The sequence below is a fragment of the Rhinichthys klamathensis genome, unplaced genomic scaffold (genome assembly GCF_029890125.1).
Source record: "Rhinichthys klamathensis goyatoka isolate OS25496 unplaced genomic scaffold, OSU_Roscu_1.1 h1tg000035l_1, whole genome shotgun sequence".
NCBI classification, from domain to species: domain Eukaryota; kingdom Metazoa; phylum Chordata; class Actinopteri; order Cypriniformes; family Leuciscidae; genus Rhinichthys; species Rhinichthys klamathensis.
Genome location: NW_026606583.1, coordinates 6,300,439 through 6,314,527, shown reverse-complemented (window position 1 = coordinate 6,314,527; position 14,089 = coordinate 6,300,439). Strand labels below are relative to the sequence as shown.

The window sequence follows — 14,089 nt, the reverse complement described above, 5'->3', positions numbered from 1 at the left end:
GTTTTTTAAAAGTAATTCGCTGCTATTATGCGCAGTTGAGTGAACACTACAGGTTTACTGTGCGTGTGTCACACAAGGTGGACTTCTGCTGCTTGCAAACGGACTCTTTTTAGGAGACAGTGGATTTCCAACTTTGTTGCCCTGATTCCACGCGCAATGCACGAATACACTGCACGCAGGCTCACTCTCGCTCGTATCCAAGGTAAATCATCAACACTATCATCCCTTACAAGCGTTTTATTTAACTAAATACATCACAATAAGCTAAAAACGCATGCGCAGGTTACTTTACTTCCTGAACAAGTGCACACCCGAGTCCGTGCTGCTTTCACATTCACGCGAACCGCGGCACGGTTCGGGAGCAACCGAACTCAGACCACCTCTTCCAGGTAGTCTCGGGTTCGGTACCCCAGTGCGCACCCGGGTCCCATGACAGCGTTCACATTAGCGATTTTTCATGCGAACCGTGCCCCGTTCCGAACTTAACTGCCAGTGTGAAAGCCCCCTCTGTCTCGCGTGCGCGCTCGCTCTAGATTTGAACTAATTTGCGGTATAACTTGTCGATCACGAGTGGCTCAACAGGTAGATCTATAGATAAACTCATCTTTCAGGCATTTGACCGACCGGGTTGACAATTTAGCGTGAGAAACCGGGGGTGTGAGCGTGTGAAACCAATCAAATGCGGGTGTCTCACGGCCAATGCGTGAGAGTTGGCAGCTCTGCAATGTTGATCCTCGTTCTGCCTTTAACGCGATCACTTTCTCTTTTTCTCTTTTTGCTTTGCTCCGATAAAACCTTTGCTTTCTTGTTTTTCTGTGCTGCTTCGGCCATGACTATAACATTTGGCTCGCAAGTCCGATTTTAAGGAAGTGGGGGTGGTGGTGGAAGTGACGTATATGCCGTAAAGCAGTCGAATTTTGTAGTTCTCTTTGTTCGCCGGTTACTACCCGAAACCCGAAGTTTAAAAGTATGATTAAAAACGCTACAGACTCCGTCAGGCTATGGCAGACGTGTCATTCAACCTATTGTAAGTCGATGTACCATCACAAGAGACTTGGAAATATATTATGAAGGTTGAAAAGTTACCTGTTGTTACTTTAACTGAAACATGAAAATATTGAGTTAAGTCAAACGCAACTGTTTCAAGTCAGATTAACGCAATGTATTGTGTTTGAATGAGAAAGCTAATACAACGGTGTTAAATGAAAATATTTTGACTGAATTCTCTCTGGTGACATGCAGGACATAGTTATTTATGGCTTCCTGAAGACAACCCCCGTACACAACAGGGGACGAGGGCAGACCCCGATCGCAGTCCTGATAAACTGTTGTGTGTGGTGGTAACGCTGCTAAACAACAAACGTTACAAACGTACACATACAGAGTAGTTCGTCGACTCCGAATTCATTACTAGATGTACGCACCACATCCAGAACTTTTCTGAGAATTACACCGGTCGGCTCTATGGTGTTAATAGACATGGGCGTCACATCAGGCCATGTTCCCACCAACCCTCTTATGACATCCATTTCATTTTTGAGATTTGTTACACGTTTGGTATCCCGCACACAATTGTTATTCATATCACACGCAGCATCGACGATCCTGTGCATCAAGTCAATCATAGGGTCTCTAAAATAATCTTTAAACATAGAGTCTATCGTAGCTCTTAAACGACACTCTTTCCCCGTGCCGCACTCACACGCCTGATGATACTTGTGCTCCCCATCGCCAGAACTCGACAGGCAGTCGTTCTCTGTCAGCTTTTGCGTCGCCATCTCAGAAGTTTCTAGATTTTCGAATAGGAAACTGTTTGATGATGAAAGATTTGGATAGGTCCTGGAATAGCCCGTGAATCTTTGCAGCACAATCGTCCAGGCCTTTTGGTTTAACGCTCTGAAGTTTGGGATTTGGGTCAGCAGTGTGAGTCGAAGAAGCGTAGTTTGCAACAGGTTCAAACAAGCAGGAATGTCAAAGCACGCATTGTTAGTCCATGTAACAACCAAATGTTCATTCAACTCCTGATCGCTGAGATGTTGTTGTAGCACGGCAGTCCACGTTTTTTACGATTTTGAATCCAATGTCGCTGAAGCGACCGTCTGTAGCGTCGAAACCGGGTTTAGCAGCGTTACCACCACACACAACAGTTTATCAGGACTGCGATCGGGGTCTGCCCTCGTCCCCTGTTGTGTACGGGGGTTGTCTTCAGGAAGCCATAAATAACTATGTCCTGCATGTCACCAGAGAGAATTCAGTCAAAATATTTTCATTTAACACCGTTGTATTAGCTTTCTCATTCAAACACAATACATTGCGTTAATCTGACTTGAAACAGTTGCGTTTGACTTAACTCAATATTTTCATGTTTCAGTTAAGTAGACTGTAGACAGTAGACTGTTAAATTGTTCAGTTTACTAACGTTAATCCAACACGATTCTTTTCAACCTTTTTACTTAAGCCATTTGAGTTGAGATTACATAAATTAGCTTAGTTGAGTTAAAATAGTAATATAGAAAACTAGGACCAGGATTTCCCCTTCCCATCATGCTGGATAGGGGTGTACATTTTGAAATAAAATGTTATTTATGGGTGTTTTTTCATCAAGATAAAAAATTGGCTACTTGTTAATGTTTATATTTAAAAGAGTTTCTGATATGTTAGTGTTTTTGGAGATTACAATTGTGGTAAAGTGTAGACTAGGGTGAGGACGTGCTAACAATAATTAAAGTGGTTTTAATAATAATAAAAACAACTACTTTGGGCATGCCTTGGATGTAACAAAACCATCTTCTAGCAATTGCCTAACAATAAGAGTCTTTACTGCGGAAAGATTTTGTAAAAGGTTATCTTATTAGATAATATTTGTAAAGGTTATAAAATTGTTGAACACAATCACGAAATAACCGAATCAATTAAACAAATGGATTATTTGTTTTGATATTAATTTTAGGATAATTGAACTTAATAGTTTTGGACAAAATTAAGAATGTTAACCTGCTTCCTCTAAATGGCATTGCATTAATCTTATGTAAGAAACTTAAGTTTACTGAACTGAATAAACAATGTTAATAAATGCGACATAACCCAGTTACGTAGAACCTGTTGACATAAAAAGTTAAGTAAATCCACCATATATTTTAGATTTTCCAACAAAATTTTGATTAAACATTACAAGGTCAAACATATGCAGGGTGAATTGTTCTCAATAGATTTGTAGCGTGCATTTAGAAAGGATAGTTAGGATGCTTTTTTTTTTTGTGCAGACTTTAAGTTAACTTTAACCAAAGATTAAAATGCTAAAGTTCAGTCCCTGTAGCGTTTATTATACTCTATAGTGAAATTAAAACACAATGTACCGATTGTATATACCCCTAAACGTCGACTTTTAAAAAGTAGTTTAAATTCTGAATAAACATATTACGTCTGTAAGATTCTTTGAAAATTGGATCATATAGCAAGAAACTCTGCGATAATGTCGAGTAACACGAGAACAGATGCAAAAACTCTATACGTTACAATATCATTCTACCAATAGTGGTTTTGCTGTAACACAATGGTCTTTTCGATACATGTTGACACTTACCGATGCTTAAACAGCTTGTCTATTGTTGAAAAGATGTTGTGTAACACAGATATGGATATAATACCCTGCGTTCGAAGTTATTAAATCCCGCAAATTCGTGTGAATACTGTCGTATATGAATAAAAGGTTAGAAGACCTGGAGTTCACTAACATGACATAGGAAACAGATATCCATGGGGCAAGTTTAAAGAAAACACCACACAAGCATTACAATCACACCCAGGCATTACAATAAGAATACTGCTGTTAAGCATGATACCGTGGTAAAAGTTTCAAACAGACTGTTTTAGAAAAATGAGAACAAAATCAAAGAAACATATCTTAATTTTTACAAATGTAAATATTTATTTGTGAGATTGAGCTATATTAAACAAATTTGGTATTCACTGATGATGGACACAAACTGTTTTTCTTAAAGAAAGCCCCGATTGTGAAGACAAACATGACAAATTGTGTGTCTGTGACACCTTGACTCATAATGTGTATAGCTAATCGATAGGTTTGTTTTAAGTGTAACAGTTGTATATACAGTATGTTACAGAAAAACATCAAGCCTCACTTTTGATGTTGGGCCTATTATGTGTCTTGTGACCTCTTCGTAGACAGACCTAAAATAATATCAGTTTAAATTTAGTAATTTTCTTATGCTGTATTTGTTCATTAATTACTATATGAACATGCTTGACACTGCTCAAAGAGTAGTCTTTGTCAAAAACTGTACAAAGAAACAAGATGTATACAGCGTCATCCGCTAGTGGGGGAAAATAACATAGAATCATGGTTACAAACTTTTTCAGTAAATCGGGAGAATGGGTTTCTGTATTTGTTTTAAATGGCTCATGTTGTATTTACTTAAAAAAAAAAAAAAATGTTTTGACTTTTTTGTTTTAGAAACTCTAGAATTTGCTTTTGTGCAATTTTATCTGCAGGTTTTACCGAAGTGTGGAACTTTGTTTTTCAACCTCATGCTTTAATGAATATGCATCTCTCAGGGCAATAGTTAGATGTGACTCTACCGTATAGTTTAAGTGTAAAACAGCATGCACTTACTTTTTCTGTTAATACTGTGTGTGATGTTCCACATCATAGATAGAGGGAAAGTTGACCTAAACAAAGTATCAGCTTAGTCAAATATTCTCAAACAGAAAGACAATTACTTAAATGAATTGTCATTTATTCCTATAAAACGCAGAATGTTGACAGCTCTTTAAGAAAAGTCTTCACCTAAAACACATACAGTCCAACATACATAATGTGAAACAGTATCATCTGCTGTCTGAACAAGATGACTAAATCTATCGGTGTAATAAAACCGCCATTTGCACACTTTTGCGTGTTTATTATAAAAAGAGCTTTTCAACCCTCTATTATTATACCCCGTACACACTGTTGTAGTAAATTGAGCACGCGTGATTGTTGCATAAAGATTATGCTTGAATTTTATCCATAGCTTTTGCAAGGGACGGGTAACGTTAGTCCTCAAATGTGATTGCATTACAATAATGTGGTACAGGCGCTCTTAACAAATCTGTCAGAATCTATTTACATATTGTAAATGTTTACTACATCTATGGAAGGATCTAGAAGTGTTTTGTTTATTATCGTTTTATGTCGACTTTAAACTATTTGTATTATTGTTGTCTTTTAATTAATTCGTCTTTGCATAAAAATACTTCTTGATGTTAAACACCACGGGATATAATTTAAAATGTATGTTTGTCAAAAGAAAAATCATCTGTATTTTAAACACAGCTTTTCTCAAAAAATTGTGTCAGACATATTTGGTATCATTATGCTCTTGTTCAAAATAACCAATGGCTTTGTGAAAGTACACATCTTGTCTCTGAAAATGTGTGCAAATTTCTAAAAGATACAACATACCCCTTTAGAACTTGAAGAACTAAAATGGGTGATTTTCACATATTTTGTTTTGACTGTAAAATTATAAACCATTGTCTTTTTCAGAAAAAGATGACTTTCAATAAATTACAGTTATTGGCCATTAGTCTGTGTGTGTGTGGTGTGTTTGTAAATGTATACAATTGTTTAATTTAAATAGACAAATGATAGAAACTTGAATAAATTACTGATTTTATTGAGAAAAAATCGTAATAAATAAAAATAACACGTTTAAGTTGAAAAATTAACTGTAATGCACATATACAAGTATTTTTGTGTGTGACATGGAGTTGAATGATAGAAACTTGAGTAAATTACTGCTTTTATTGAGACAAAATCGTAATAAATAAATAAAACTAACACGTTTAAGTTGAAAATTAACTATAATGCACATATATAAGTATTTTTGTGCGTGACATGGAGTTGCATAGTTTTCATTTAGGATACTTTTTTCATACGCGACACACTCATATACAAATAGCCTATGTATACATAACTTTACATACACCGCATGCTAAGATACTTGAAAGAGTATTCGGCCATCCACCTCCCAAGTTTCATAAAAAATCATCCCAAACACCTCACCTGTTGTCTACCGCTTGAATCGCTATGTTTTTGTTCGTTCTTTCTTTTATTATTTACGCTGTCCAAAACACCCTGTCCTGTTGCGCTCCGTATCTCTCTCTGTTCAACATTCAAATCCTTCCACGACCCCGCTCTGCCAGAAAGCTGGCGTCATTTGCTGGCGGACCGCCTGAAATTACCGTAATAAGCCGTATATTGTCGAATGCATCCATTTGAAATGTTTTGATAGTGGAAAAGGCTAAACAGTTACGGTAACAGGAATACTGCTTGCTGTTGTGTGTCGATGGACAAAATACTGCTTACATATCTTTGTATAAATTAGATCTAAGACGACAAAGCACAGTTTTGCATTAAAATTGTAAAGTTTTTGAGCAGATACTGTTAAGTAAAATCCCCATTTAAAGATAAACTTTATTCAAAGCTATTCATTTAGATTGTATACCAAATGTAACAATTTAGTCTCATCTATGGTCTTATGTGTGGCATTGGTGATTTGTTGTGTCATTGGTGTTACTGTCTTTTCTGTCGTGTTAATGTCACATGTGACATGATAATAATTTTACATCCATTTAATTCTGATGCTCTCAAAGTTAAGATTTAAAGGAATGCATCATCAGTGCAGATTTACTAACATCATTCAGGCATACTTTTAACAAACCTGATCAAAATAAATAAAACATAATCTCCTTATTTGTTGCACTAATATTATTTTCTGAGACTCTGACTACATGTGCTGAAAAAATTAGAAATAATATTTCATAAAACCTTTAATATTATCAAAGAAGTAAGGTATCACTAGTGTCAGAATGGTAGGCCCGCATGCATACTTTAAATAAATGCACAAAAATATAAAAAATCATTAAGATGTCATTTATGTGTATTCATAAAGTCAGAGGGTGTTCTAATGTGTAAGTTTAAATGTTAGAAAAATAAACCTGCTCTTCAAAAGGAGTCATTGATGTGTCAAGAAAAACAGGATGGGGACAACTCCCCAGGAAATAAGGACAATTTATCTTATCATCACAATCAATGGATAAGAGTAGGCTATATAATATGTAACTTTGCGACCATTTTGTTTTGACTTTTTCCTGAAGACGCCGGTATAAACATCTAATTATATTGACCTTACAGCCTGGTCCGTGTGAAGTGTCAAAATGGCCCCATTTTGGGGTCTCCCCGCCAGACAGGAATGCTTCAGATCAGAAGATTTTATGGTTGGAGACAGTTGTGGTCTTTGATTGTAAAACACCATGTGGCCGCACTATCTTTTAATTGCTTGATGTTTTCTGAAAAAAACTGCTAATGCTATTACCTAGCATAAGATAGCAGCTACACAGAGAGGAAGGGGCGGACCCCTTGACCCGGACATGATGGAAGCGATCTTCATTTTCAATTTAGCAAACGGAGAGCAAACACCTCAGAAATTCAAGGATCTGTGATTTTAACCAGAGCCAAAAAGACCTCCTAATTTCACCAATGGTAAGTTCACTTCATCACATGTTTAAAACTAATTTTAAAATACTTTTTAACATTTTATTTAAAATTATATGAACTATTATTGACTATTTCATATTTATAAGTCAGAAATACTTAGTCAATTTAACAGCGCATGTCGAATAATATGAACTATTATTCTCTATTTTATGTTTTATTTAACTGTGTAAGGCATTATATCATAATGTATTAGATTCAAATACTTAGTCAATTTATCATTTTATTTCACGTAATATCCACTATTATTCACTATTTTATATGTTTATTTATCTGTGTAAGTCAGTATATTGTGGCGTGACCCTATATCTCGAATGAATTCGATTAAAATACTTATACTTGATAATTGATCATCTTATTTCAGATAATATGAACTATTATTCACTAATTTATATGTTTTATTTATCTATGTAAGTCAGTATATCGCAGTGTGACCCTATAACCGTGATGGATTAGATTAAAATGCGTATACTTGGTAATTTAACAACTTATTTAATATATCAACTATTCACTATTTTATAGGGTTATTTATCTGTGTAAGACAGTATTTCACGTTTATTAGATTAAAATGCGTATACTCGGTAATTTAATACATTATTTCATTTACCTAATATTTATGGGTTTTATTTATTATGTCAGTATATCGCAGTGTGACCCTATAACCGTAGTGTATTAGATTAAAATGTGTATACTTGGTAATTTAACAACTTATTTAATATAATATCAACTATTATTCACTATTTTATATGGTTTATTTATCTGTAAGTCAGTATATATAGTGTAGTAGATTCAAATGCTTATACTTGATAGTTTAACATTTTATTTCGCGTAATATCCCCTATTATTCAAAATTTCATATGTTTTATTAAACTGTGTAAGGCAGCATATTGTGGTGTATTAGATTAAAATTATTATACTTGATTATTTAGCTGTTTAAGACAGTATATTGTGGATAAGACAGTATGGATAAGACAGTATATTGTGGATAAGACAGTATATATTGTGGATAATTTGTTATCTTATTTAATTTAATCACTATTTATATGATTATTTATATGCAATGCTTTTTATTTCTGAAAAACCTAATTTATAACATATTCGTCTGCTCAGAAAAAAATTAAGGAGCCTGTGACTTTAGTCAGACGCATAACATCACCTCATTAAACTCAACAAGTTGTTTTAAAACTTACTTTAAATGTTTAATAAAATTAATCACTATTTATGTGCTTTATTCAAGCACAATGCTTTTCATACTAAAAACCTAATTTGTCACATTTCATATGATCAGGAAGATTTAAGGGGCTGTGACTTTAGTCAGACGCATAACATCACCTCATTAAGTTCAACACATGTTTTAAATGTTTAATACACTTAACATCTAAATTTAATTTAATTTGATAAGCTTTTATTTGTCAATGCTATTTCTTTAAACTCATTTTGTTTCATTCTCTCCCACAGACAATATGGATGATGCTGCGCCTGCTGAAAATCCGTGTCGGACCTCTTCATGTGCAAATTTCTGCGTTCTGTGAACATTATCCTGATATAATAAAAACTTTCCCTGAAAACATTCCTAACAGTCACACTAAGCAGATTGCCGGGTCGTAAACACACATCATAAACACACCGGAACCAAGCACGGCCAAAATGGCACACAAAACCACCTGTTGTCATAAAACCATCCCCCATGCTCATATTCTGTCATAAAACCCCTCCCCTTCCTCATGACCTGTCAAATCCATCAATCAATGGGCCATAAATCATTTTTGACACAAAGTATCCCATATAGACTACTATGAGGCCATTATAACTGTGTCATGAATATTTTTCATGACCTCAACTACAGTGGTACAAATTGAATTTGTCATTAAAAAGTTATAATGGCTTCATGACAGCCAATGTCAAAACCAACCACCTGACAGTTTAATGTAATGTTAACCAATAAAGCTAAGTGGTTTGTTAAGTTTGATAATTAATCTGCTATGTCATGTTTATGACAGGTTGTGTTGTCTTAGTAATGTCAAGTTGTCATGACAAAGACACTGACAGGTTATGATGTATTTGTTTATGTCAAGTTGTCATAACAAAGACATTTCAAACAATGTCATATTTGCATTAAAAATGTCATAACTGAGCGAATGACACTTAATGACAGTTGTCATTAACATGCATACAACTTCCTTCATATTCATAACATGTGCCATGTCATGATTATAAGGGTGTCATGTAAGTCTTATGCACACCCCTTCAAGTAAAGTGTTACCCAATCATGTTATCAAATAATAATGTCTCTATTGTTCGACATGGAACATCTGTGGAGGAGGAAGGAGGAGGACTTCCTGTTACACTGAGATCACTTCTGACTGCATTTAAAATTCACTTGTTCACATGTTTCCACTTTGTAGATTAACACTCAAGTGGAGGTGTTTGAGGAGGCGAACCTGACCAAAGAGATCATTGGAGGAGTAATAGCAGGACTGTTGCTACTGGCTCTCATCACAGCGGCTCTCTATAAAGTATATCACCATCATAACACTTCACTTTCACCTGTCTACACAATCTATATGTTTAAATGCTTACAGTGCAGTTTATTACAGCATATTTCTCCCTTTACAAGGCTGGGTTCTTCAAAAGCCAGTACAAGCAGTTGCTGCAGGAGGCGCAGGGCGATGCAGGAGGAAAGCCAAACATGGCACAATAATGTGCACTCAAACAGTTGGAAGATACAAGCACTGATTGTGTAATTTGTGTTTTGTGGGCTTGGGAATGAAACGTGAATTGAACACCCCCTCTAGCAAAATATTCCGGCCTGATTTAGGACATTTTATGAGAAATGAAAAGTGGACAAATTTTCATCGTAATATATTTGATATTAATTCATATATAATTTTACTTTATATCACTAATAATCATTATCTTCTCTAACCATGAGCTTAACAATTACAGTATAAAGCATTTCAAATATTTAACTTCCTTTTTGTTATGAAAACTGATAATGACTGAGTGAGAACTATAGCAGTTTTTGAGATGTTTTATCAAATTTAATCATATTCTCATAAAAGGGATTGGCACTGGGTATATTTTGTAAATGTTTTATAGCTTTCTGCTTAATATGAAATATATAGTTGAGTTTTTGCAAAACTTCCTTTTTACTTGCAAATTATTTCCATAATTTTATTTAAAGAAAAAAGCCGCTTAATGTTGGTAAGATCCATTACACTTATTTTTGTGTCATTATTTATTTGCCCTTCATCATATATATATAAAGTCTAGGTAACGACTGTAGCCCTGGTTCCCTGAGATGGGGAAAGAGTCTTGGTATTGACGCTATGTGGAACGGAACGGCATCAGTGTGTTTTGTCTAAAGGAGACTCGCAGGAAAGCCAGAGGTATGGCAACGAGACGCAGGGAACCAGTCATAACCTTTGAATATCAAAACGATCCATTTTTGGAGCTTGATTAAAGAAATGCTTTGTTTATAATGAGGAGTATGTTTTAAGCCTTGAAACTTGCAGGACGTTTTAATGTTACAAAGACCTCTTATATGGCAAAAGATCATGGCAAATTGGATTTCTCACGTTATGAGCCCTTTAAAATGTTTCTGCAGTACCTTTATTCTGCTTAGGTGTGCCGTTGCTGTCACTGAACATTTGGGTCAAAGAGTCTCAAGTTTTATAGAAGTGTATAATAGTTATAGGCTATACATAAATGCTCTCTTAAAAAAGTTGCTGCCATCACTTTTTAAGTACAATCAACTTGAAAGTGGAAAATTGCTTGACGAATTAAAGCAATATAAAACATATGTTGTCATAACTTATTGATCATATACATTTTAAAATAAATCAATCACTTACAACTTTGAAAATCTGTACTGGGGAAAAAACAGTTCCTAAGGACACAAAATGTTTTATGAAAAACTAAAAAATGAATCATATGGTTGTGTATGGCTCCTATTTCCTTGCAACTAAGACGGGGAAGCTTCATTAAACGTTGTGCTGCTCCTGGCAGTGGAAACTTCAGAAGAGCTTGAACAGGATATCAACATTAGCGAAGAAGTGGCCATAGCGTGTCTTAAAGCAACACTAAGTAAGATTTTTTTACCTTAAAATAATGTTTTCAAAATCGTTTCAGTGGTTCATCAAGTCGTGACATAGTGAAATGCACTTATGCCACCTCTTTGCGGTCCTTTATCTGATATATCCACGCTATGTAAGATTGCCAGATCGGGTCGCGTTTCTGTAGTCCGAATGAGACGGTTGAGAGGTGGCGTGATTGGACTGATACCCCCATTTCGTCGTCATTCGACGTAACTCGAAGTGACTACGAAAGGGAACATCTCAGTTACGTATGTAACCTTCGTTCCCTGAGTAGGGAACGGAGACATTACGTCCAATGACGATGAAATGGGGGTTTCGCTTAGAAACCTATCACCTTCGAGTGTTAAAAAGCGAGCCAATGGCAAAGAAATGCCATGGGTCTACGGAATTTGCATAGCGTAACTCCGCCCCACCTCGTGGGTATATAAGGAAGAACGCTGGCAGAATGCAGACATGTTTCCCTGCTGAGGAACAAAGACTGAGCTCGGCGTTCCAGCGGAACAGCGGAGGTGGCAGAAAGACGTAACGTCTCCGTTCCCTACTCAGGGAACGAGGGTTACATACGTAACCGAGACGTTCCCTTTCGTAGTCACTTCGAGTTACGTCGAATGACGACGAAATGGGGGTATCAGTCCAATCACGCCACCTCTCAACTGTCTTCCAGTGCCCTGCGTAAGTGTGAGCTCCCTGTTGTGAGACTGGCCCGGACAAAGGACTCCAACTTAACACAGGAATACCAAGGTACACTGGGGAGCATATCTCAGTGGAAATATGCAAACCATGCCCGCCCGAAGGAATACACGTATGGCCCGAGAGAGGGTAGCATACGGAAGAACACTGGAGTGTCCAGCCCGTAGGGTGGAATCTTTCAACTCCAGGGGTGGCAAGGTGGCTTGCCAAGGGAAAGAGACACGCTCAAGGATGCTTACAGTGGAAATACACACGTGGGGGTCGCCCAGCGGGGGAACCATGCACATGGAGGCACTTAGCCAACTGCGAAAGCTGCCGGTGGCATAACCTTGGCGTTGACGTCAACAGTGTTGGAGGAGCCCAGGGCTTCTCGGGGAAACTCAACTGAGGAAAATACCGCACGTATCCAGTCCGTGGAGTGGAATGGTGAGCAAGCGAAGATACCTGAGCGGATCCTAGTACTGGCTAGTTGAAGCGAGTGCACGAGAGGACACTGGCTCCACTCGGAGATTATAGAATCTCGCGAATGTATTAGGTGTCGCCCAGCCTGCAGCTCTGCAGATGTCTGTTAGCGAGGCACCATGCGCTAGAGCCCAAGAGGAGGCCAGACTCCGAGTGGAGTGGGCCTTCACACCAAGGGGGCACGGTTGATCTTGCTGCTGGTAAGCCAAAGCAATGGCGTCCACTATCCAGTGAGACAACCTTTAAGCCAAAGGTAAGCCAAGGCTGGGTCTGCCTCCTCCGAGGGCAGCGCTTGCAGGTTCACCACCTGGCTCGAAACGGAGTGGTAGGAACCTTGGGCACATATCCAAGCCGGGGTCTCAGGAACACGTGAGAGTTAGCTGGCTCGAATTCCAGGCACGCTTCGTCAACGGAAAATGCCTGCAGGTCCCCTACCCTCTTGATGGAGGCCAATGCAATCAGGAGCGCTGTCTTCATGAACAGGAATTTAAGCTCCACTGACTGCAAGGGCTCGAAGGGAGCACTCCGCAGGGCAGTTAAACCACTGAGAGGTCCCAAGAGGGAACGAGAGGAGAGCGAGGAGGATTTAGTCTCCTCGCTCCTCTCAGGAACCTGATGACCAGGTCGTGCTTCCCAACGGACTTACCCTAAACTGCAACATAATGTGCGGCGATAGCGGCAACATAAACTTTCAGGGTGGAGGAAGATGGCCTTTGCTCCAACCCATCTTGCAGGAAGGAAAGCACAACACTGATCAGGCATATCGTGGGGTCTTCTCTGCGAGAAGAGCACCAGTTGACGAAGAGGTTCCACTTCAACACATAGGCATGTCTCGTGGACGATGCTCTAGCGGAAGTGATGGTAGCCACCACCGCTGGTGGTAGGGTACTCAACCTACCTCATCCCGTCCAGGAACCAGACATGGAGGTTCCAAAGATCGGGACGAGGGTGCCGTCCCTGATAAAGGAGATCCTTCCTCAGAGGAATTGGCCAGGGAGGTGCTGTCGCGAGGAGTACAAGTTCGGAGAACCAGGTCCAGGTGGGCCAGTGAGGCGCAACCAGAGTGACCTGCTCCTCGTCCTCCCTTATCTTCCACAGGGTCTGTGCAAGAAGGGTTACTGGGGGAAACGCATACTTGCGGAGGCCCCGCAGCCAGCTGTGGGCCAGTGCATCCGTGCCGAGCGTGCCCTCGGTCAGGGAATAAAACAGGGCGCAATGGGTCAAGTCGTGGGAGACAAACAAATCTACCTGAGCGTCCCCGAACTGGGCCCAAATCATCTGA

General features: G+C 38.2%; 1 pseudogene; it reads left to right on the top strand.

Moving 5' to 3' along the window:
• Window positions 1-10,399, top strand: part of LOC130080438 (integrin alpha-X-like) — a 67,658-nt pseudogene extending 57,259 nt beyond the window's left edge.
• Window positions 10,400-14,089: the final 3,690 nt, after the last annotated feature.